Genomic DNA, 23,311 nt, shown 5'->3' with positions numbered 1-23,311 from the left:
TGGGAAGGGCAGAGATCGGTCTCCCCATTTGACTGAAAGAACCCAGAGAAGCTTCTCAAGGGCAGGGGCTGCATCCTGCCCATCTTTGTAGCCTGTAGGATGCTGTGCACGTAGTTGGGTAGTAGGCAATTATTGATGCCCTGGCCCGTCCCCTGACCCTTGCCCTGGCAGTGCTTACCAGCTCCACTTGCAACTTGCTTCTCCTGGCCGCCAGAGCCCTCTCCACCACCTGTGCAATGGGGCAGCCTGCTGTGGTCTTAACAGCCCCTGGCAACAACCAATGGTTGGTGGGAACGGCAGGAGGGAGGGGCTTCTAAGAATAAATACTTCAGCCCCTTGCCTTTCGTGGGGAATGACAGAGCAGTGTATTTCACATTGGCTCCAGGTACCCACAGTGGAACTTGTTTGCTCATGAACCTTGATTGGGTGCCTTCCGTTTCCTGTCTTACCCACTCCGTTACTGCTCTTTCCTTGTGTCCCCTTGAAAATAAACTACTTGCACTAGAATCCTGGTGTCAGGATCTGCTTCTGGGGGAGCCCAAGGTAAGACAGAAAGGGTCCCCATAGACAGTTAGGGGGTGAATAGAGTGAAGTCTTTGTCCAAGGTGCCATGGGTAGCTAGCCTCAATGCCAGGACGAGAAGTCTGAACTCCTGACCCTCTGCCCCAATCTCTTTAGCAAGACCCAACTGCTGCCGCCCACACCTGGATCCTTCTGTCCTCCAGGCCCAGGCCCCAGAGTTCCCTGAGAGAATTGGTCCCTGATATATTAAGCCCTTGGAGAACTACAAACAGATAAGCCAACTAGATAGAAGTCAGTTCTATTTTTTGTTTCTTGTCCCTATGGGGCTAGCCAGACAGCTACATTTTCTGAGAATTGAGTGTCCAGAGACACCCCTCACTCCCTAGGCCTGGGGCTGCTTTAGGTAAGGGCTCTTTGAGACATGGTGGTGGATTTGTGAGGTCTGGTGGATGGGGAAGGGGCCTGGCTCAGCCCAGGGCCCAGCAGGAAGGTCGGCCCAGTTTCCTCATTTCGCTTCAATTACCTACAGGCAGCTGGCCGCCCACCTGGGTGCTGGCGAAGGCCCCAGGTACTTGGGCTTGCTGACCCCCGAAGCGGAGGGTCAGCTGCACATTTCCTTGAATTTGAGGGAGGTGATTTAATCTCTTTACCCACCTCTTCTTCCCATCTGGACAGGAGGATTCAATCACTTTGGCTTGGCCGCAAACCCATCAGAGTGGGCAGTTCCACTGGGTGGGGGGCCATCAGAAGAATCCTGAACTTGAAAGGTGAGGTACGGGAAGATGTCATGGAGATAAGGGAGAGTGGAGGGAGAAATGAGCAAAACAGAGCACTTGGCGGTGGGGGAGGGGGGATGAAAAAACAGGAAAAATAGAAACAGAGTTCCAGGCTCTGTGACACTGGCACCGAATGAGAAAGCTCCTTGCTGTTTTGCACAGCTGCCTGCAAGCTGCCAAGTGGCAAAGGAGCCAGCAAAAGGCACAGGAATGGAAAGTGCTACCCAGCAGTCTGTGTGTTCTGCAATTAACAAGGGCTAAGTGAGTGGAAGGCACTGACAGCTCCCGGGCTCAGAGAGCCCCAGGGGGCTAGCACCAGCCTGGAGAGGACCCAGCCTCAGAGACTAGTGCCTGCTCCAAGGGAAAGGCTGTGATCAATTAATCGTATGGCCTGCTTTTTTTTTTTTTGGCCCCAGGGCCAGGAAAAGGAGGGCCAGCCACTGCAGTGGGTGGAATGGAGTCCGTGGGAAGTGGTGAGAAGAAGGCACAGACCTGAACCCTCCTGGGAGCTTCTAGACGCCAGGATGTAGGATGGCCAATTTGTGCACCAGTTTCCCTCAAGAAGTGTTAGCATCAAAGACCCGATAGGCCTCTTCCTGGCACCATCATGGGCAGTGGGGGCTGCACGTGAATATTGATTTTAGAATACACCAACAATGGCCAGGAGATTCTGGTATCTCGGCACCAATGGGCAATAGGACTTGTACATTTTGATTCCTAGTTTGGCATCAGATCTGGAGTCAGTTACTTCCCTAGATCTCCAGATGCCAACATAGGGTGGGGTGTGCTGTGGCTGAGGGGGGATGATCTGCTTCCTGAAGTCCATGGCTACCCACGGGAGGGGCTTCACCACACTCCATGACTCTGGGTTAAGAGGCATGATTTCCCAAGGCCCTTTGTTCCAGGCCATGTGGAAGTGCATGTGTTCCCAAGTAAGTCATGCTGTCCTGCACCTGTGTGTATGTGATAGTATCTAGCAGAGACTTGGCCCCAAGGAATCATGGCTGGGGAGATGGGTCGATAAATGAATAAATGAATGAGAAGCCCTGTGTTGGAGAGAGAAATATGAATGAGACACGTTTTATGGTATTGAGGATCTCGGGGTCTAGTAGGACAGATAAATCAACAAAGAAATAACTGTCATAGGCTTCAATAACTGAAGTCTATAGAAAATGCGGGAGGAGTATAGAGGAAGGAAGTTGTAGCTGCGTGGGGGTACTAACCAGGGAAAGCTGTTGAAAGGAGGCTATACACTCTATCTGGGCCTTGAGGGATGCGCAGGACTTTTTCAGTTTTCCAGTGGACAAGATACGGGAGGGGAGGGGCAACTTAAGTTGACACCGCATAAGCAATATATAAATATGTGAACAAGCCGTGAAAAAACAGTTGGGTCTGGAAGAAGCGCAAGATAAGGTTGGAAATGTGGGCTGGGGTTGGGCTTGAATGGCAGGCAGTGCTTCTGACTTCTGAGAATCAAAGCTATCAGCCACCTAAACGTTGGGTCTATAGCCCCCGGGCAAAACTGTTTTGTTTTCCAAATGCTCAGCAACCATGTCCCAGGAGGGTCATCAGAAGGGGATGGGGGAGCTGCCTGTCTGGTCAAGAAAGGATCTGGGGGTGGGTGGGCAGGTTTTGGGACACGGCCTATGTGGCAGGTCAGAGCTGGGCGGAGCTGAACTCCAGCACCGTAGCCTCTCTCAGAGCAGGTGAGTCTGTGATCCCCAAACCCCCAAACTTCCCTCTTACAAACTAACTTTTCCCCCAGGTCATTAAAGTACGATGTGTTCATTGTAAAAAAATATTTAAAAAAATGGAAAAATAAAACTAGTAAGAAAAAGACTCCCCTGGACCATCCATATAGAGATGACTGCCTTGAGGACACACAACTCTCTTCTTTGCATTTGGGTCCCCAAGGTTCTGGTCACATAGGTGCCAGCTTCGAGCCCCAGCTCCCCTTCGAGCCTTCATTGGTTAGACTCCCATCCGACCCCCTGTTTCGGGAAACTTGCCCGAGTTACTTTCACTGTCTGAAGCTCAGAGATGGGTTTGGACCTCAGGAGATAGTGGGCCCACACCTCTTTGACCCTTGCCTGTTGCAGGTCACCCATTCTCTGACTGTGGCTCTAAGGTTGAGTTAGGAGGAGGGTGGGAAGAAGAAAAGGAATAAAGAACACAATGCATGGTCTTATTAAGCCTGTTCCATTTAGAAATAGACAAGAAATATTAAGATAGGTTGAGAGTAAGTATCATGAGTTGATAGCTAAGTATAATTATTATGCATCAATGTCAGTTTAGACTAAAGACTGCCATTTCTAGGTACAAGGAACAAAAGCTGAAGCTTGTAGTATCAACAACAGTTTGCTGGAATGCCTCATTTACCTGGAATTCTGTAGGGAATTGGGTATTCTTCATAGGCACACTTCCCTGATCTCTTGACTCTTATATTTTTAGTTCCCCAACTCCTTTTATCTGAACTATTTTGGATAATGATTTTATGAAAACACCAGTCCTTGTCTTCTTAAACACACATGGAGAAAACCTTGTGTACCTTTAAACACCACTGTGGTTGTCACAGTGAATAACCGATTTTGCACCCTGCTGAGCACCAGGCTGCAATGCTGAAAAACAGATAAAAAGAACGGCCATTCAGGCTTCCACCCGCTCAAACCTCCTTAGGAGCCAGTAGTTTAATATTTATGTGCTAGAGGCCCCATGCACGAAATCGGTGCAAGGGGCTTGGCCCGCGGCAGCCGCCTCTGCTTCAGCCCCCTGCCGCCTTGGCTTCGTCTGGAAGGTCATCCAGAAGGACGTCCAGAAGGACGTCCAGTCTAATGAGCATGTTACACTTTTATTATTATAGATTAGTGGCCAGTACACAGAGAAAGGAAAATCACTTCTGCGGCAGGCATTCCCCACTCAGCATCTTGTGAGCTCACTCTGGCCCCCCTTTCAGGACACTTTCCACTAAGCAAGGGGCCCACAGGAGCCCCCACCCTGGGAGGGCAGAGGCCCGCTGCCCCCTGAAAGAAGCTGTGCTTCCTGGTCTGATTTCTGGCAGCTGCAAGAACTAGGGAAATCCGGTTGCAGCAGCCCCACTCCATTAGGGACTGAGCTGCTAACACAGCGGTTCCAAAGGGCAGCCTGGGCTCGGGTCCAGTGTCATTACCAATTAGCTACATGACTTTGAGCAAGACACTTAATTTCTCAGCACCTCAGTTTCTGTTCCAATAAAGTGGCAATGATAATGATACCTGCCCTGGTTTCCTCATTGTTGCTGTGAAGATGAAATTAGGAAATGAAATATTCTAAAGTCCCGCAGTGCCGTCCAAGTACACGGGTCATTATGGCTCCCCTTCCCCGCGCTCAGCGGAGGAAGAAGGGAGCATGGTGGCCAGAACTCATCCTGCGAGCTTTCCTTTGCCATGATGGGCCTAAGGAGTCTCCTGACAGGGTCAGCCTCATGAGGCTAATGGTTGTGCTGTGGGCTCCGTGGGCTGGGGGGTTACTCAGCTGTGAATGTGGGGCCCGTCCTGCTGGGTCTGCACTCACCCGGCGCGTGGAGTGCATGGCACATAATGTTTATTAATATGCCTTGATGAAGGGCATTAATGTCTCCTAATGATACCATCTGAGCCCGGCCTCCTTCCTTCTCTTGCTCCTTTCTCTCCCCCCTACCCACACACATTCACAGACTGAGTGTGAGGGACACAGGCGGCCTAGAGGAGGGTCAGGGGAGAGACCCTTGGGAAGAGGGGGGGCTCGGGCAGGGCCAGCCACAGGGGTCAGACACAGGGTCCTGGGTGAGGGAGGAAGAAGCTGCCTGCTCTGCTGTCAGGTGGAAACTTGGCCAGAAACTGCTTGGTGGTGGGAACAAGGGAAGGAAAACAGTGGCAAGACTTTTCCAAAGCTGGGGGAAGGGTGGGGAGTGGCAGGGGTGAGAGAGGAGCAGCTGGAGCTGGAGGCCTGGGCTCCTGAAAGGAGAGGAAGGGAAGGAGCCCAAGGCTGCAGCTCACTGGGTCTGAGATGTGGGGGGACAGGGGTGTGAGCCAGAGAAGGGGAGAGTGGTGAATCACACTCACTACTCCTCACACATTTACACACTCACATAGACACACGCTCACACTCACACAACACTAGAGAGGTCAAACTCATGCTCACATATACACACCCGCATAACACACTTACATGCACATGCACACATGTTCACAAACACACATGCTCACACACTTCTGCACACATGTTCACAGACACCCATGCTCTCATAATGAGTGCTCTCAAATATGCACTCACAATGCTCATACACACTCACACATACATTCACACACACATCCTCATACACATGTATACATTTACACACATTTGTACACTCTTACACACACTCACATATACACCTGCACTCATATGCATATACACAGTCACATACACAAGACACAGACATGATTACACACACACACACACACACACACACACACACTTCTCCCAGGCAGCCTTTCACTGGTGGGCATGTCAGGGCTGAACGTGAGGGGAGGGGGCACTTGGGAAAGGGCCAGTGGTGAGGCTTAAGATTGGACCGTGGGATTGGGAAGGGCGGGTGTGGGAAGGAATCGCCAGGCCCCTGGCAGGAGACCAGGACGGAGATGACTGATTAGGACCGAGGTCTGTGAGTAAGAACTGAGCTGGTCTGTTACCCTCCCAGAGCCTGAGCGCCAACAGCAGGGATGCAGGAGGAAGGGGGAGCCCTGGGGGGAGCTGGAAGCGGAAGCACCTGGACCCTGTGCCCCTGCACTCCTCCCTGACCCTGTCTCCTCTCTGACCCTGTGCTCCTCCCTGTGGTAGCAGGAGGCTGCAGGTTGGTCTGCTCCCCTCTCCTTGGAGCAGCAGAACCATTAGGAAATGGGTGCAGCTAATCCCCCTAACAAACAGGGCTTAGGCAATTATGACCCAACCAGAGGGGAGAGCGCTGCAGGGCTGCCTCCTCAGGCCCGGCTCTTATCACCTCCATCTCCAGCATGCGGTCTTTCTGGCTGGGTGGCTGCCACCCCAGGAGAGGAGGACGGGAGGAACTGGGGAGGACCCATAGGCTGAGAGGAGGCGACCTGAGCAGACCTTGGTTTCCCAACTTCAACTGGATAAAGGGGCCCAGTGGCCCCTTAGCGCCCCCTGGCCCCGGAAGTGGTACCCCAGGGCTTATAAATGGTCAGGGGCTCTCTGTTGTCTGGACTGCTCCCAGGGGCTGTGAGAACTGCCTGGGGCTCTCCCAGGTTCTATGGAGTAGGGACACCTCCACTGACTGCTTCTCAGAGCACCTGGCTCAGCAGTGTCCTCTGCCTTCTGCCCTACTAATCTTTCTATCTCCTCTCTTTGTGCCTAAGAGGCTCCCCTCAGCCTCCCACCCTGCCCCACCCTGCCCTCTACTGCCAACCAGGAAATGGGCCACTGTCTCTGGGCTGCTCTGCCCTCCTGTGCACCATCTAACATGAGGGTAGTCCTGGGGGACCCAGGCCACAAAGACTCGGGGAGGGAGAAGGGAGTAGGGAGGGGGAGCCCTCGCCCCCCATGCCTCCTTGGGGGAAGCTGGCAGTAGTGGTGGGAGCCAGGCCCTGGCTCTCTTCTCTGCTGTGTCTCCCTCCTTCATCCTAGTTAGGTGCCCATACACGACTTTAGTGAGGAGATAAAGCATAATCCATACTTTCGGACCTCCTTTCTCCTTCCCTACCAAAACGCCCAGGCCTGGGGCTGCCTTGTGAAAAGGAAGAAAGAAGGAAGGAAGGAAGGAAGGAAGGAAGGAAGGAAGGAAGGGGAGAGAGAAAGAGAGAGAGAGAGAGAGAGAGAGAGAGAGACTTTTTGTGTTTGTTTTTTTTTTGTTTTTGTTTTTTGTTTTTTTTACACTAAGCAACCTACAGGGTTGTTTTTTTCGGGAGAGACTTTTTGGAAGAAAGGTTGGGGATCAAGAATTTTGAGCTAGAAAAGATGCTGGCAAGATCTGGAGGCTCGGTGAAACCCAGTGGTCCTTAGACAGTGCGACAATAAGGAGAAACAGTCAAAATCTCATTCCGGCCACAACTTGCTCTTTTCAGAGGGACTGAGCGTGACCTTGGTCCTAGAGCCCCAGCCCCTTGTTACTCAGAGCAGCAGCGCCTGGGAGCTCTGTAGAAATGCAGAACCTAGGGCTCCACCCCTGGCCTAGTGAACCAGATTCTTCCTTTCAGCCAGGCACCTGAAGGTCTGAGACGCACTGCCCCGCAGTCCTGCTCTCTGGCCCCAGGTGTCCAGATTGGGCAGGTGGCTCCTCATTAGACCTGTCGTGCAGCAGCGGTGGGCCCATCTAAGCGTTGTCCCTGACCATGTCCCCTTTCAGGTCTCTTCCAGGCTCGGAAGGACCCTTGGCATCACCCTTCCTGGGGCAGGACCTGGCTGACATTTAGGTCCTGAGGTGCTCCAGCTCCCAACACAGATTATTCGAAGGGTCAGGCTCCTGGTCAGAGGAGGTGGGTAGACGGGAGGGGTTGGGGCTCGGCCAAGACCAGGAGACACCAGGGCTGGTGTGCACATCCTCTGCCCTGCACCCCTTCTTAGAGCTGCGAAAGCACCCCCAGCTCAGTGACTCTTGGCATTACTCCCTGTCTGAGCCTCTGAGTCTCTGGAGTTGTGCAAGGCAGCTGCTCCCCTGGGGGACCTGTGTGGCCACAGCTGGGTGCACTGCTGATAGTGCTCCAGGGAGAGAGAGAGACTTTCTGGAAGAAAGATTGAGGATCAAGGATTTTGAGCTGACACACCCACTGGTGCTCCCTTCTCCCGATCATGCTCTGCACTTCCAGCCCTATTTGAGGAGGGAAATGGCTCTTCCCCAGGAGTTAGGGACCGCGGGAAAGGAGGAGGCAAGAGAGAACGGCTCTTTCGTGTACCCTGCGGACCAGAGGCGGGTGTGTGAGGTGGCCTAGGTTTGTGGGCCAGGGTCTGCTTTAGGGTCCTGGTCCCGGCAGGAGACCTGCAGCCAAGTGACATGTTCAGTTTTCTCTCCTCAGAGATGCCTCAGCACAGCTGCCATCCTGACGAGCTGCCAGGCTGCACTCACGGTCCTTGGCCGTGCTAGGGCCGCACGGTGGATCTTCATGCCCCTGCCTGCCTGTGTCAAGCCAAGCTCATTGGCCTGGGCCAGGAGAACAGTGAATGTGGCCCACCAGCAGCCTGCCGGGTCCAGGGCCACACAGACGTCAGTGGAACCAGGGCGTGCTCTCATTCTGTTGTGTCACCTTTTACAGTGCCCGCCAGGCAAATGCCAACCTGGGGAGCTTGGCAATTACAATGAAAAAACAACCGAGACTGAGCTCAATAAACTCCACCCTGACCTCACAGTCGGTCCCATCTATCTCTGGGATGCTTGGGGACTGACATAACCCCAGGAAGAGGAAGGGGCCTAGCCCGCTCTGGCAAGGCAGCTGAACCTGGGTCACTAGGCTGCCCCTGAACAGAGGTGTTAAGGGCCACTCCACTGAGCCCCGTAGGCCAATGGGAAGGTTCGTGAGCCGAGGGCCCTGGCTGTCCCGGGAGCTGGCGCCCGCCTTCCTCCTGGCAGGTGAGGAGCTGGGCTGGGGATAGTAGCAACGCTTGGCTTCCAGCCCCACGGAATCATCAGCTCAAGAGTGTGTTGAAATGAGTTTTGCACAACCTTGAGGAGGGCCCAGAAATTCCAGGTGACAGTGCCCAGGGCCATGAGGAGATGGGAGGAAAGGGGACAGGGTGACAGCAGGGAAGAAGCCCAAAGGGGTCAAGGGCCCATGGCTCCACAGTTGCTGACTCCCCAGACTTCTGGGTCCGGGACTCAGCTTGCCTCCTTCAGTCCTCACCCATGGGGCTGGCCCTCAGGGGCCTTCCACCCGAGGGGTCTGGGGTTCGAGGCTGCCAGGCCCATCCCCAGGCTATGGCCCAGGGAGGTGATACAGACTTCTTCCCAGAACTTTTTGTTGTGAGCAGTGAATTACCCTGGCGTCCTGGGCTGCAGTACACAAGCAAGGGGCCTTTAATGAATGCAAACGACAGCTGATTAATCTGCCAGCTCGGCAGTCCTGCTCCTCTCTGTGGGGTCTGCCCACGCTTCATTCAGCCTCCATGGCCTGCACCAGCGGAGTGAGCTCCAAACTATCACTACTGAGGCCTCCAGCCCTGATGGGGAAGAGGGCATGCCCCGCCCCTCCTCTGCCTCCTGAGCCGGTGGCCTGTCATGCATGAGGGGCTGGCTTTAGAGGAGTGGGCTTGCCCCCACTCACTTGACTGTCACTGGGTGACTGACAGGAAGGGCCATTGTAAGGAGAGATCCAACTGGCTGCTCGATGAGATTTGCGTGAAGGGATCAAGTTTAGAGGTAAGTGGGGGCACTGTCTACCAGTGGTTCTCAACCTTCTGGTCCTTTAAATACAGTTCCTCATGTTGTGACCCAACCATAAAATTATTTTCGCTGCTACTTCATATCTGTAATGTTGCTACTGTTATGAATCGTAATGTAAATATCTGATATGCAGGATGGTCTTAGGTGACCCCTGTGAAAGGGTCGTTCGACCGCCAAAAGGGGTCGCTACCCACAAGTTGAGAACCGCTGGCTAGACATGGCAGGTAGTTTGCTTTCCAGTTACTGGCTGACGATGGCCTTGAGAAAGCAGCCAGACCATCAAATCATTCACACTGTGGGAAAAGGCAGAGAGAGAGAACAACTGGGGCTAGGAGAGAGCCCCTCTTTTTTATCCCAGTTCACCTGCCCTGGCTCCTGGCTACTTTCAGCACAACTCACATTTATTGAGTTCCTGCTAAGTGCCAAGCACTGTGCCATGTATGGGTGGGGACATGAGAGTAAAGAGGTGATTACAGGTGTGATGAATTCTAAGAAGAATTCTTACGTAGGGCCTCATCTGGGGAGCAGGGAGGGCTTCCTGGAGGAGGCATGAATAGGCTCTCTACTTGAGAAGAGTGGTGCTAGGCAGGGGAAGGGGAGGGAGAGCTATGTGCTGGGATGGAAAGGCCCCTATTCCCAGACTCCAGCTACCTGGCCCTGGGCTCTTTCAGGGCCTCCTCATTCCCAAGAAGCCCCAGGCCCTTATCATCTCCTCCTTGAGCTGCCTGACCCTCCCCTTGGGCTGCTTGGCTCCTGGGGAAGGAAGGAAGGATTGGGGGTGGAGGAGCAGGAAAGGGAGTGAGAGTCAGACCTAGGGGCTACTGACCTTCTGGGCAGCCCCCCCTCCCCAAGAAGAGAAGCAGAACTCCCTTTGGGGGAGAAACACCCCAGTTTCTACTGCAATAAAGAAAGGGCCTGAGCTCTCCCTGCAGCCTCTAATGATGGGGTTGGGATGTAATGAATATCCGTGTGCTCATAAAACAGGCTAATGACCACTCTCATTTAATGGACCCCTTTCATCCTCACCTGTTCCCAACCCAGAAGGGACCATCCTGGGGGCTGAGCCACACCCCCCAGCTGTTTGGGGTAGGGGCAGGGGCCAGTTGGTCCCTGAGCCCCAGGACCCTCAGAGGGTGCCTTTTCCTCCTCCAGCTCTTATCTGTTTGAACCAGCCCAAGGAATTTAGGTCGATGTCGAGGCAGCCTTAGGAAGTGGGCAGGGGATGGGGAGGGAGGAAGCACACCCTGATTCTTTAGAACGGTGTCGACACTTGTAACACGTGGTGGTGGCAGTGGCAGAGAGGGAGAGCATTTAGCACCTCTGGAGGCACCACGCCCCCTTCCTCTGCCCAGGGACTGATAGGATCTCACAGAATCATCCCAGCCTCAACTCAAACACCTGAGAAGCCCTAGACTCGGGAGGGAGGGACTGGCCTGCTGAATCACCAGCAACACCTGTGTTTTGCTTGGGAGGTCTCCCGCTCAGGGACTAGCCAAGCCTGACCCTGTTTGGCTTCCTGGAACGTGGTGAGATCACAGCCCGGGGTGTTGTGGCTGCAGGCCAGGGTGACCTGCTATGCAGGGAGGATTTTTTAAAAGAGATACTTGCCCCTGTGTTCCCAGGCTTCACTCAATGAGAAACTCAAATTGTTCTTTGAGCCCCACCCCCACCCCAATCTGACTGTAGAAATTGGTCAGGGGAACATGAAATCACTTGGGATAAAAATGTGCAGTGGAAATAAACGATCTACTTGCCCTGGACAAGCCCCTGGGTAGTTGCAGGAGGTCTTGGTGACTGGTAGCATCCAGGGGAGGTGGGATGGGCAGAATCAGAGTCCGCAACCCCCTGAGGATGGAGAGACAGAGTCCTGGAGCTGCCTAACTGTGCTCTTCTGGTCAGAGCTTGGGCAGGAGCCACGGACCACCATGACAGGGTCTGCCAGTGGCAAAAACTCATTAATGAGTCAGCCTGTAGCCTCAGCGTTCCCATCTGAGCGCTGGCCCAGCCCTGCCTCCAGGCCATCTGTAGATAATTGGGGTCCATGGAGGGCAGAGGATCCCAAGAACCTCCCACCTTCCTCCCCTTAAGAGGCAATGGCCCCCTTACATTGGAGGGCAGAAAAGGCGCTGCCCCAGGTCCCACTTAGCCTCTTGGCTGGCGCGGCACAGTGTGAAAGGAACACTCAGAGGGGCACAGGTTGAAACCCTGGGTTCGGAGAGGGGGAAGTAACAGGTAGGGTGAGTCACTCAGCGGTGGTGATGGGTGTTAGAGAGTTACAATCACCGTCCTAGAGCATGTGGGGCACTTTACACCACTGTATCATCTAATCCTCCTTCACAAGGAGGCAGAAAGGTCAGAGGTGATCACCCCCAATTTGCAGGTGAGGTCACAGCCCTGAAGAGGTGAAGTGACTTGCTTGAGATTATAGTCCCAATCGGAGGCAGGTCTGGGAATGGGGTCCAGGTGTGCTGGCCCGTGACCTACGCCCCCGGCCCACAGTGCAGAGTTCTTTGGCCTACACCGCATAACAGAAGGGGCTGTGTTAGGGAAACCCATTCTGAGGAGAAGAGGTGGTTTCTCTCCTCTTTGCTGGAATTGCCCAGGTGTCCCCTGATGTGCTCAAATTGGGCTAAAAGACCCGTCTCGATCTTCCTGAGTCTCTCCTGGGTCATGCCCAGGCCTGGGGGCAGGACACAGGGACAGGCCACGTTCTCCAGCACCCTTCGGACTTAGAGGACTCTGAGTGAGACCACGGGGAGGTCTGAGAGGGGAGTACGCTGTGATTCCTTATTTTCCTGTCTGGTTCACACTTCTCTTCTGCTATGCCGCCTTCCTCGATAGCCCTTCTCCCACTGCTGCCTCCTTCACACTCTGGCTTGACTCTATGGTGGTGCGAACCCCATTTGAGCCAGAACTGCAGCTGCTGCTCTTCTCTCCTCTGGCCCTGAGCTCCTCCAGGGCGTCCTGTCCCCATAGGTCTCCATCACCTGCTCGCAGTAAGTGCCTGGGGAGAGGGGAGGGTCTGACACACACTGCCTTGTCCATGGGATCCACATCCACTACTGCCCTTGGTCATCCCAATGGCCCGGCAAGGCAGGAAACTGAGGCTGGGGGAGCAGCGACTTGTCCCAGTCATTAGGTAGCGGAACTGGAAGTGAACCCAGGTGTTGTGATTTCAGACAGAATTCTCTTCACTCAGCTCAGTGCTGTCGCTCAAATGTTTGCTTAGAAGAATGTGGGAGAAAGTGACAAAATGGACTCCTTGTCTGTGGAATCGCATCAAGGTGTTGTCCTCTGGCTTGAAAAATGCACCCAACTTGTGGCAGGAGAAGCAGTCTCATTTCACTACATTCCCCTTCCTTCCTTCCTTTTACTGTTCCTCCCTCTTCCTTCCTTCCTTCCTTCCTTCTCTCCCTCCTTCCCTCCCTCCCTCCCTCCCTCCTTCCTTCCTTCCTTTCCTTCCTTTTGTCCAAGAAACATTTTTTTTGCTGCAGTGACCTGTGAAAGGGCCGCAGGGTCATCCCTGCTTGCTGTGCCCTCCGTTGGAAGGAGCAGGGCCAGCAGGACCACCTCTCTGTGAATCCAGGTGCTCAGCTGTGGAGCCATCCTGCGTGATGTAGAGCCCTGGGCACAGGGCTGATAAGTCTGGAAATGACCAGATGTGTATCTGCAGGCCCTGGCTGCCGGTCTGTGATTCTGTTTTCTGGCCCTTCTGGAGTAGGGTTGGGGGGCAGTGTCAGGCCCCCCGGGACTAGGGACAGTTGGTTAGATCTCTGCCACAGGAGAAAGCCACCAGATTTCTCCTTCCCCTCCTGTCTTATTCCAGCCTCCTCCTCTGCCCTCTCCTCTCTCCAGACTCTTTCTCTGCACCCCTCTCCTCCTCTCCCTCCTTCACAGGGTACCCCAGCCTTCTATCAGGAAACAGCTCCTGATCAGCACCGTCCATTACATTCTGTGATGGAGGGAATGTTCTAGCTCTGACTGTCCCATACAGTACTGCTGGCCACAGGTGGCTACTGTTGAGCACTTCAGTGTAGCTAATGCTACCAAGGAACTGCATTTTTAAACATTTCATTACATTTTAATTAATTTTCATTTTAGTAGACTAGTGGCCACTGAACTGGACATCAGAGCTCTAAGTGATCCCTGGAGGCACACCGACCTCTGTCTAGGCCCTGACCCCTCCCCCAAATGCTTTTCTACTCAGTATCCTGATCTGCAACTTGTGAGAGACCCTAGAGGCCTTAGAGCTAGGTGACCCTGCCACTGGATCTGTGAGACTCAGTGGCCTCTTATGTAAAATAATGAGGATAATTTCTTGCAAGCTTCCAGGCTTCCTTTCAGCTCTAAGTTACATGCTTCTTTGGGTCACAGCCTGCTCTGATCAGATCTGGTGAGTCAGTTTGAGCAGCAGGACAGGCAGTGTGTGTGTGTGTGTGTGTGTGTATGTATGCGTGCGTGTGTGTGTGTGTATGCATAGATAGGTCTGCACGTCTGGGAAGGGGGCTATGAGGGACAGCACTGAGATCCCAGGGGATCCTGATTATCGAGCCTAACAGCATCCTGGGTGAAGAAAAGGGTTAAAGGCTCTGTCATTAGGGGAGGGTGCAGCCTGACTCCACTGTTGGCAGTGTTTGCCTGCTCCCTGGCTCGGGGCTGTTCCAGTGATGCCCCAGACTTCCTCTTTTGCCATAAAAGTATCCCGGAAAGCCTTCCCACAGAGGCCCCGGGGGCTTTCTTAGGGAATGTGTAAGTGTGTGAGCGCGCATGTGCCTGCTCCCCGCTGAGCTGTGGGCCCTGGCACTGGAGGGATGTCTGTTCCAGCTTGGGTGGAGGCAGGAGGAGGGGCTTCGCCAGGACCAGGACCTTGGCTTATGCAATGCTTCGCCTCTTAGTCAACTTGGACAACTTGGACACACTGCACACACTACACTGTGTGGGAAAGGGAGATAAATTAACCTTTGCTGCTTTGCCCCTGTCCAAGCCTCTGCTGCAGATTCCCCCCAACATCAGGAAGAAGGGGGAGAGTCCCCAAGAGAGGATGGAGGCTCCATGCCTGTGGCTGAGGTGGAGGGACATGGCCAACAGAGAGAAGAGGCTGCCTTTTTGTCTGCCCCGGAAGGTGCCCAAGCCTCCAGGGATCTCAGGTTATAGAACCCGCCTGGCGGAGAGTTGCATCAGAGCGAAACTGCATGCGGCATGCGAGATGCCTTGGGGGAGAGGGCACTGAGGGCTTGTGATCCTAATTTCCCAACTTTAAGGTGCTTAGGGTCAAATCCCAGTCCTCCAGCAGTTCTGCCCCTTCCTAACATTCCTCTGCACTACACTGCACGCAGATAGAGGTGGTCTCTGGGATGAGTGAGGAATGGGTGTGTGTGTGTGTGTGTGTGTGTGTGTGTGTGTGTGTGTGTATCAGAGGTCACCAGGCTTTAGTCAGCCCTGAGTCAGACAGGTGGGTGGAAACAACTTCAGGTATTCTTGGGGTTCCCCACAAGCAAGAGTTTCCCAGGAAAAAAGAGCCCTACCTGGAAGCTATGGGGCTCTGACTGCACACTAGGTCTTTCTCTGCCATCACTGTGTGCTCAGGACAACAGAGAGGCCTCCACAAGTGAGTGATTTAGAAGCAGACCAGCCTGGAGGCAGGGAGCTGGACCAGAGGACCTGTTGGGTCCCTTCTCTGTCATTCCATGCAGAGGACTCACCACATCACTGTCTCCTGGTTCTGTGGACCTACATTGGTCCATTGAGAGTTTGGGAGGCCTATGGTTGGGTGGGTAGAAGATGGTACCCCACAGAGCTCTGCTGGATTTTCTGAAATTGCTCCCGTGTTTTCACTTCCCTGGAAGTAGGTATGAGAGTGGGGATAGTTGGAAAGGTCTGCAAGTTGCTCTTCAGTTACGCATGGTCTTGGCAAGAAAGCCATGGGGTGTGTTCCTCCATCGTTATAGCTGCCGCCAGATTTCCCACAGTACAGTGAAGGAGAGAGAGCCTGAGGTCTGGCTGGTTGGTACCTCCCCCACGCATCTCTGGGGGCCTCTGTGTAGCTCTTTTTGCTTAAATCTGTGGACAAGAGGCCCCCTCTATGTAACGTCAGAGCTCAGTCGTAGGAGCACAACTATCTCCCTGGAATCTCTCCCTACCCTGCTAGAGGTGGAAGCATACCTTCCCCAGCCCCCGCCTCTTTCTGTATCCTCTCTCCCTGGACAGGGGAGTCACTATCCAGGACATGGACACCAAATGCAGCCTATGCCTCTCCAAGATGATCCCCATTTGCCTCTTGGTCTGAACATTGCCATGCCTCCCCTTCCTTGATCAGATTCCCTATAGAAGTGGGCAGCTGCAGACAGCTGTGGAAGTCCAGGTGAGCCATGGATGCAGAGATCTGAAGCGGGTATGGGAATCCCTTAGCAAGGTCCCCCCTCTGCATTTTACTGAACAAACAATGCAGGGCCCCGGCACCACAGGACCACTTTGGCAGGGGTGGGGGACATCCAGCTGGAGGGCCGTATAAGGCCCACGCAGTCATGTGGTCTGCCCTGCCAAGGCATTAGGGTGAGTTGATTAAATGTTTGACCAAGTACAGCAGGCTAATTTTTAAGTTGATAATTCGGCATGGCCCACAAATGATATTATAAGTACCCAAAATGGCCCTTGGTAGAAAAAAGTTTCCCTACCCTGACTTATAGGGTCTAGAACCTCATTTTACTGATTCCCAGTGTGAGATAATTTATAACAAATTAACTCTTCTTTTTCCCCAGGATCTTGAATGTGCAAAGGAGCTGGAATTTGGAAGTTTCTCTTCTTCCAAAATCCAGGTGGATGGTTCTGGGCACATGGCTGGTATTTAATAAACGACTGTTGATTGACCTGAATCTCTGGTGACTCCTCTCTCACCTTCTGTAGGAAGGAGGGGCTTACCCTGGTAGACCTTGGCTTGTTCCTTCCCTGCTGTCATCCTCCACATTTCCACTCTTGCTGGGCAGTTGGAAAGGAGGATGCCAGATGCCCCGTTCCCCCATCCCGAGGGTCCCACTTTGCTCTCTCAGGACTTCCTTCAGTGCTAAGACCTAAGCCAAGGAGTCAGTCTGCACAGAGCAGCCACCCCGACTAACTGTAGAGAAGTAAACAAGATGGTGTTGTGCCAGGGGAGAGGAGTTACATCAAAAGTATCTCAGAAAGGAAGAAAGCCAACTTTTATATGAGATGCATGGACAGGGGGGGGGGGGGAGAGAGAGAAAAAAATGCCTGGGTAATTAAGTTAATAGGTTTCTTAAAGAATGCCCTTGTGAGTGATGTTCAACACATTCAAGTGTTGACAAGAAGGTATTGAACTCGACGCCCACACAGCGGGCAGAAGCATGCTTTCGGCTCCGACACACCTTCTTTGTCTGAAACTTGTAGTAAAACTCAGCGCTGGGTTGTGAAATCTGTCCCAGGAGATCTGTGCTGCAGGGGTTCCAAGGTCAAGCCCCTGCTTCCAGGTAGGGTTGGGGCGGGCCAGGATGGCCACCCCGAATTAAGGACCCAAGATTAAGAGAGCAAAGGCTGGGGTCCACTCAGAAGCCTTGTTATGCCCTTGTGAGACCTGGGGGCCGCTGGGGTTCCCAGAGACAACTGTGGGCCTTGCGGGTGTTCAGTATGAAGCCCTGTCCCTTCCCTCTGAGCCCCAGTTGCCTTGGGTACCTTGCGTGTGGTCCTCAGAAACATCTCTTCGATCCTAGGCCTAGGGCTTCCCTGTCATGATGAACTAGTGGAAGAATCTAGGCGAATGTGTGAGTATGGATTTCCCCTTTCTCTTAAATCGGTAGTAGGAAGAGAGAGAGAAACCCCCATCGTTGGTGGGCTGGTGGAAAGGAGCCTTGCCTTGGAGGCGGAGGCCCCCTCCTCTCTGTCTACATATTTGCATTTAAGGAAAGCTTAGGGTTGACATCACAGGTATGTTTCGAGCCTAAACTGAGCATTCTTAAAACAAAGGAGCACCTCCTTTGGCCCAGCAGCCTGCCTCAAAGGCCCCGCGCAAGGATGGGGCTCTGCCTGCGGCTGGCTTCTCAGCCCGCCTGCCCGGCTGGCATCCATCCTCTCGTCATCAGCCGTCGACTCACCCACCTTCTCTCTCTGTTATATTAGGCTCAGGCTTATCGGGTGATCAGAGTTGTCAGGTTAGGACCTGAATCTCAGGGACTCCGTCACAGTTACGGTGGCCAGATTAGCAAAGTGGAAAAATGGTGACCATTTATATCTCTGTGAGAGAAATTTTCTGCCTTAGATACTTACCAAAACATTTTGAAAACAAAGTCACCCAAGTCTGTGGTTGTCTGGTCACCCTGAGGAAGCTCATCTTAAGAGAGCAATTTAAAAACACCCGAATCAGCGCCAGCCGCCCGGCACAAAGACCAGCCCTGCCCTCACCTAAAGTCCTATCCAAGGCTGCGTGTCTGTGGTGTGGGGGAGAGCACGGGAACTGGGATTTCCCTCATCTAAGACGACGGCCAAGGAAGGCAGGCCCCTCTTGCGCCTGGACAGTTGGGTGAGCTCTTGTTCTGGGCACCAGCCCTTGTCCTGGGGGCTCATTTCTGCCTGGAGAAGCCAGTTCCCACCCCGCAATCCCACTGTTCAGGAGATGTAGGATTCTGGCCTTTGTGCATACTCCTAAGACATTTCTGTTTCCAGGAAAAGGGACAATTTATCATTATTCTGCCTCACTTTCAGCGCATTAGGACACAGGATTGAAGAGAAGGCTCTGGGTTGAGTGTTCGGCCCCTGGGAGCCGCAGAGCTGCCCGCACCATCCCCACACTCCTGCTGAGGAGCCAGGAGGGAGCTGTGAGCACCCCGGAAACAAGCAGCTTTCCAGAGCAGTCACCTCCTCAGGCGACTTCCCATTCCCACCACCTCCCAGCATGGAAACTGGGGGAGCCACTATGGATTTTGACAAGGAGTCAACGATTCCTGAGCATGAGGACAGACTCCTAGCAGGGGCATCTTTTTTTGCATCAAACTCTTTTTTAAAACAGTCTTTTCTTCCCTTGGAGAACATCTAGCTAAGCGCAAAGCAAACTTCTTAAGTCTTGACACAATAACGGCACCGCACCTGCAGTACTGCTGGTGTACTGCACATGGACAAATGGTGCTGGGAGAACTCGAGAGCTGGGCAGTTCCCACAGCTGCCTAGGGGCTGAGGTTGGCCTCCGAGGCAGAGCCCTCCAGAGTGACCACCTTGCTGCAGTCCTGCCCCGGCCCCCATTCCTGTGGAGGGCGGGAGCCAGGGTCGTGGCCTCCAGGCTTTGCTGTGCTGCCAGCAGCCTCAACAATGGCTTTTGGACCAGGCTTCCCCGCCCCTGAGTAGAGGTGTGAGGGGCTGGAGCTGGGAGGCAGGAAGTGAGTACAGATGGGTTGCCGGGACAGCTGTGCAGGGAACAGAGCACATCTGTCTGGGTGAGTCTGGTGGGGCCCCTCCCCACAACCTCTACACTCAGTCTACCAGCTCACTGAGGGGGTGTGGACTGGGTTTGGGTCCCAAATAGGGAAAATGATGGAAAAGGAAAGTCTGAAGATAGAGGCTGGAGCTAGGGGTTGCTGAGCTTGGGAGGAGAGCAGGGACAAAGGGCAAAGTGGAAAATGGAAGCAAACAGATCAGGTTGCATCTGCTCAGGATGGGCTCTGGCTTTTCATGGCGCCAGAGTGCCCAGGGTCCCGTGTGTCCTACCACCTCTCCCAGTAAAGCTGCCAACCCCACCTCTCCCCAGTAAATGGATGGTCTTCCCTTCTCGGTGCCCCCAAGGCTTCTTACCTTCTGGACTGCAGGTGTACTAACATCAGAGACTCTATCTCCTTCAAAACTGAGCCCCCACACGGGAGATGCTGTAGATGTTTACTGAATGAGGAAATGATTTTGTGTCCCAAACTGACTGACCCCAGGTTTCCTATTAATCCTGTAATTGTCTCTAATTGGCTTTAAGTCTTGCTGTGAGAGTTTGTCCCAAGAAGACACCGGAGAGATATTTGGGAGGTAGAAGCTGGGTGGCCTTTTATCAGGAATTTGCTTGCTTCCCTTGTTAGCTCTTTCCTAGGAAGCTGAGCAGAGAGGAAGGGCTCATTGTTCTAGAAACTGTATGCAGGGACTTGGCATCATGACCATTTGCATGTGCCGTTGGGGCAGTTGCCCCTTCTTCTGTGCAAAGCTGTTACCTTCCTGGTGTTGAGCCAGAGAGGCAGGAATTATGGATCACATGGAGCTCTGTAAGTAGGGAGGGCCGATGGTTCCCCCACATCTATCCCCACCCCTTAACCCCCGCTGCCATCACCTCTCTCCGGCTGGTTTTCACATTGTAATGAAAGGAGATGGGAGTTTGAGTCTCAGATCTGCTGTGGCCATGGGTGAGTCATTTCTACTCTCTGGCCTCAGTTTTCTCACCTGTACAATGGGAAAGCTGGACTAGATGACCTCTGAGATCTCTTCCAGTGTTAATAGTCATAAACCTGGTAGGCTGATGAGTAGGAAATATGGCCCTTGATGTTTTCACTGTCCCCTGAGAGTCTGGGCTGGGGACTTTCCCTTAACTTAGGCTTGGGAAAGGGAGGAGAGGCCAGAGGGGGCCCCTTCCCACTCACTGACTCTTTTTCCCACCCCTCGCGGCAGTAGTGACTCTTCCTGGATGAGAGAGTCGAGTCCTGCTTGGAGCCAGAAGGTCTGTGTGAATGAGTCTTAAACTTCTCAAGCTCCGACTCCTGTTTTCTATTATCCAGCGAGTGTAACAGAAGTGCCAGTGGGAAGGAAGGAAGGATTCAAGTCCCAAGGGCTTGAGGCCAAAACGGGACATGTATACTCGCCTCTCACATTATTTTCATCATTGTCATCATCATCATCATTGCCATCCCCCATTGTTAATATTGTGAAATATTTATTTTTTTGTAATTCGGTCATGTGCAGGGGAATGAATAAATAAGCAAGAAAATCTGGTTATAAGAAGCCTGCACTGTACTCGGTACGTCTCAGGTCAAGGCTGGTGACTCCAATCCTCACAGAGGGATTGAGTCTGACCCCCAGCGGTTAGTGGCCCATGGCTTAGCGTTCCTCCGGGAGAGAGTGCTCTGCTCTTCGGAGGAAAGGGCTTAGAATCCCAAGCCCCTTCTGCTGCTGCACTTCTGTGTCTTACTCATCTTTGTAGCCTCGACAATGCCTTGAACAGGGTCTCACAAAGGTGCTTACTATATGCTTACTGATAATTATTATGGTGGTGCCATATAATAAATTCAGTAGGGAAAGTGGGTTGGGAGTGCTGTGGAGGTGCCATGAGCTGAGAAACATGAATTCCTTGTCTGGGGCATGTTCCCTACTAAGAACTAGCGTCCTGGGTTACAAGACCAGCATGGGATTGTTTGGGAGGCCAGGTAGCAGGGACTCAGACAGGAGGTGAACGGCTGGCGCCTCCTTCTGGCCCTGCAGGGCTGGCGCAGGCCTGGGAAGGGCTTGTGTGGACACCTTAGCCCTGGGGGCTCCCAGACCCTTCACCTGGAGAGCCCAGCTCAGGAGAGCCAATGGAGAGCGAGGGAGGCGGTTATGTAACCCTCTTCACTCCTTGTCAAAACCGGTGACTAATTCAGAGCGCCTGGGCCAGATTGGCTCGGCAGCTTTGCTGTTAGCTGCAGGAGGCCTCGGCCTGTTTGTGGCTGCTTCTCACCCCCTCTGCTGGAGGGATCTCTCAGCTTCCCTGCTGGCCTCACTCCGTCAACCTCAACCACGCCCCATCACGAGTCCTCCCCACTTAGACCATTTCCACGTGCGTCCAGCCCCCACCTTTCTGCCTCTTCCTGCCCTACAGAAAGAGGCCAGGGAGAGAGTTCATTTACGCCTGCCCCCAAGAGCCATTACCATCCGGTGCTGTGGGGGCCATGGCCTGCTGCCCCTGGACAGCAGCCAGGCGGGGCGTTTTGGCTTGCTGAGGTTGGGACTGTTGGGTTCAGAACTCGGGGCCTCTCTCCACCACTCCCCAAGGGGGAAGGGCTGCAGGGAACATCTGGCCTCACCCAGTCCCCTGGCCTTACACCCCTGGCCCTGCAGGTCGCCAGCTGCCTGGGCAACGCCTGGGAGAGGGCTGTGCTCCCTAGCTCAGTTCTCCACGTTTCTTTTCCCAAAGGAGGTGCTTGGTAAGTCAGCCCAGGCCTGCTGCGGAAGGCTGCCGAGAGACACATGGGTGGAGGGTGTCTGCGCTTACGTGGAGACAGTTCATAGAGAAACCCAGTGAAGAGTCTGACAGGCCCACACATTCATGATGATGAGTGCTGGAGATTATTTATTTCGCCCTTAACCAAACAGCCCCTGGTAGTTGGGATGGCTCCCATTTCACAGGTGAGGAAACAGGCCGAAAGTGGCTGGGTGGTTTGCCGAAGCTGGGAAGTGGCTGAGCTGGGCTTGATCTCATAGCCCAGTGACTCGGAAGCTCAAGCTGGTTCTGACATACTGCCCGCCCATAGCATTCCCGAGGAGTTCAGAGGCCTTTGAAATGCTTAAGCATCACAGCAACTTCATGGCAACTGCCCAACTCGACTCAGAAAATAATGCTACCTTGTACTCCTCCTGCTGCTTCCTTCCGCCAAGCAGCACACAGACATGATCTCATTCACTCTCACACAGCCCATGTGGGCTAAGGGGGGTGGAGGGTGGAGGGGGAGGACCATTGACTCCATTTCCTGGGAGGAAAGGGAGGCACAGAGTGGGACAGTGGCCTGCCCTAGTCACACAGCCAGCTGGCAGGAGAACTGGGACTGTTACTTAGCTTGATGGGTGTGAGCTAGAGTCACCCCCGAGATAAAAAAAATCGGGGTGTTCTTGAGGGGTGACTCAGTGGCTGAAACAGCTCCAAGATGCTTGTGTTGAAAAAGGAAATCTGAGATGCGTATGAATCCAGTCTTCATGAAAAGAGGGAGGCAGCAGGGACTAACAGTCACCACAGTTGCTCCCCACGTGGCCAGTCTCCTGCTGCCCTGCGTCTGCCCCTGGTCCCCGCTTCCCTCCCAGGTGTCCTGGGGCTCAGAGGCAGCTGTGGGGCGATGGACAGAACCCTAGCCTTGAGGCCATGGGTCCTGGGGAGAATATGCACCAGGGGCCCCCAAATTAGTAATTTCACCTCTCAGCTTTTCCATTTTTCACTCAAAAAATGGGGATGCTAACCGCATGAAATAGACATCGCATGGGAAATATGCCATCATAAACTATGCACAGAGAGGAACTACTGGCGTTCCCTTTCCCCCAATTTCATCTCTAATAAGACCTTTTTAAAAATGGGTTTGGAGCTCTGGGTCACGCAGCAGGATTGTCCTGGTCACAGGTCATCTTCCTTAGCGTGGCTTTCTCACTTGGCATCTCTAGCACCCAATGTCTGGCACCAAATCGTACGTTCATGGGCTCCAGTGCAGGGTCTGCAAACTTTCTGTCAAGGCCCGGGTAGTAAATATGGGGGCCCGTGGGCCACATATGATTTTGGTCACATGCTCTTTGCTTGTTTTTCTTACAACTCTTCAAAAATGTAAAAACCATTCTTAGCTCACAGGTCCTACAAAAACAGGCGGATGTGGCCTGTGGCCTATAGTTTGCTGCCCCTGGTCTAGTTGGTGTAAAGTGGATGGGT

General features: G+C 53.5%; 1 protein-coding gene and 1 long non-coding RNA gene across 2 annotated transcripts in view; one reads left to right on the top strand and one right to left on the bottom strand.

Annotated features, from left to right (window-relative positions):
• Positions 1-23,311, bottom strand: part of PEBP4 (phosphatidylethanolamine-binding protein 4) — a 205,256-nt gene that overhangs the window by 17,112 nt on the left and 164,833 nt on the right. The gene's annotated exons all lie outside the window — the stretch shown is intronic.
• Positions 11,567-16,354, top strand: LOC106725809. Its single transcript, XR_001361786.1, has 3 exons — positions 11,567-11,578; positions 14,073-14,077; positions 16,242-16,354. It is a non-coding gene; the product is annotated as an uncharacterized LOC106725809 (long non-coding RNA).

Source organism: Myotis brandtii, unplaced genomic scaffold, assembly GCF_000412655.1.
Source record: "Myotis brandtii unplaced genomic scaffold, ASM41265v1 scaffold19, whole genome shotgun sequence".
Taxonomy (NCBI): domain Eukaryota; kingdom Metazoa; phylum Chordata; class Mammalia; order Chiroptera; family Vespertilionidae; genus Myotis; species Myotis brandtii.
Note: the sequence above shows the minus strand (reverse complement) of the source record. Positions and strands in the feature narration are given on the sequence as shown.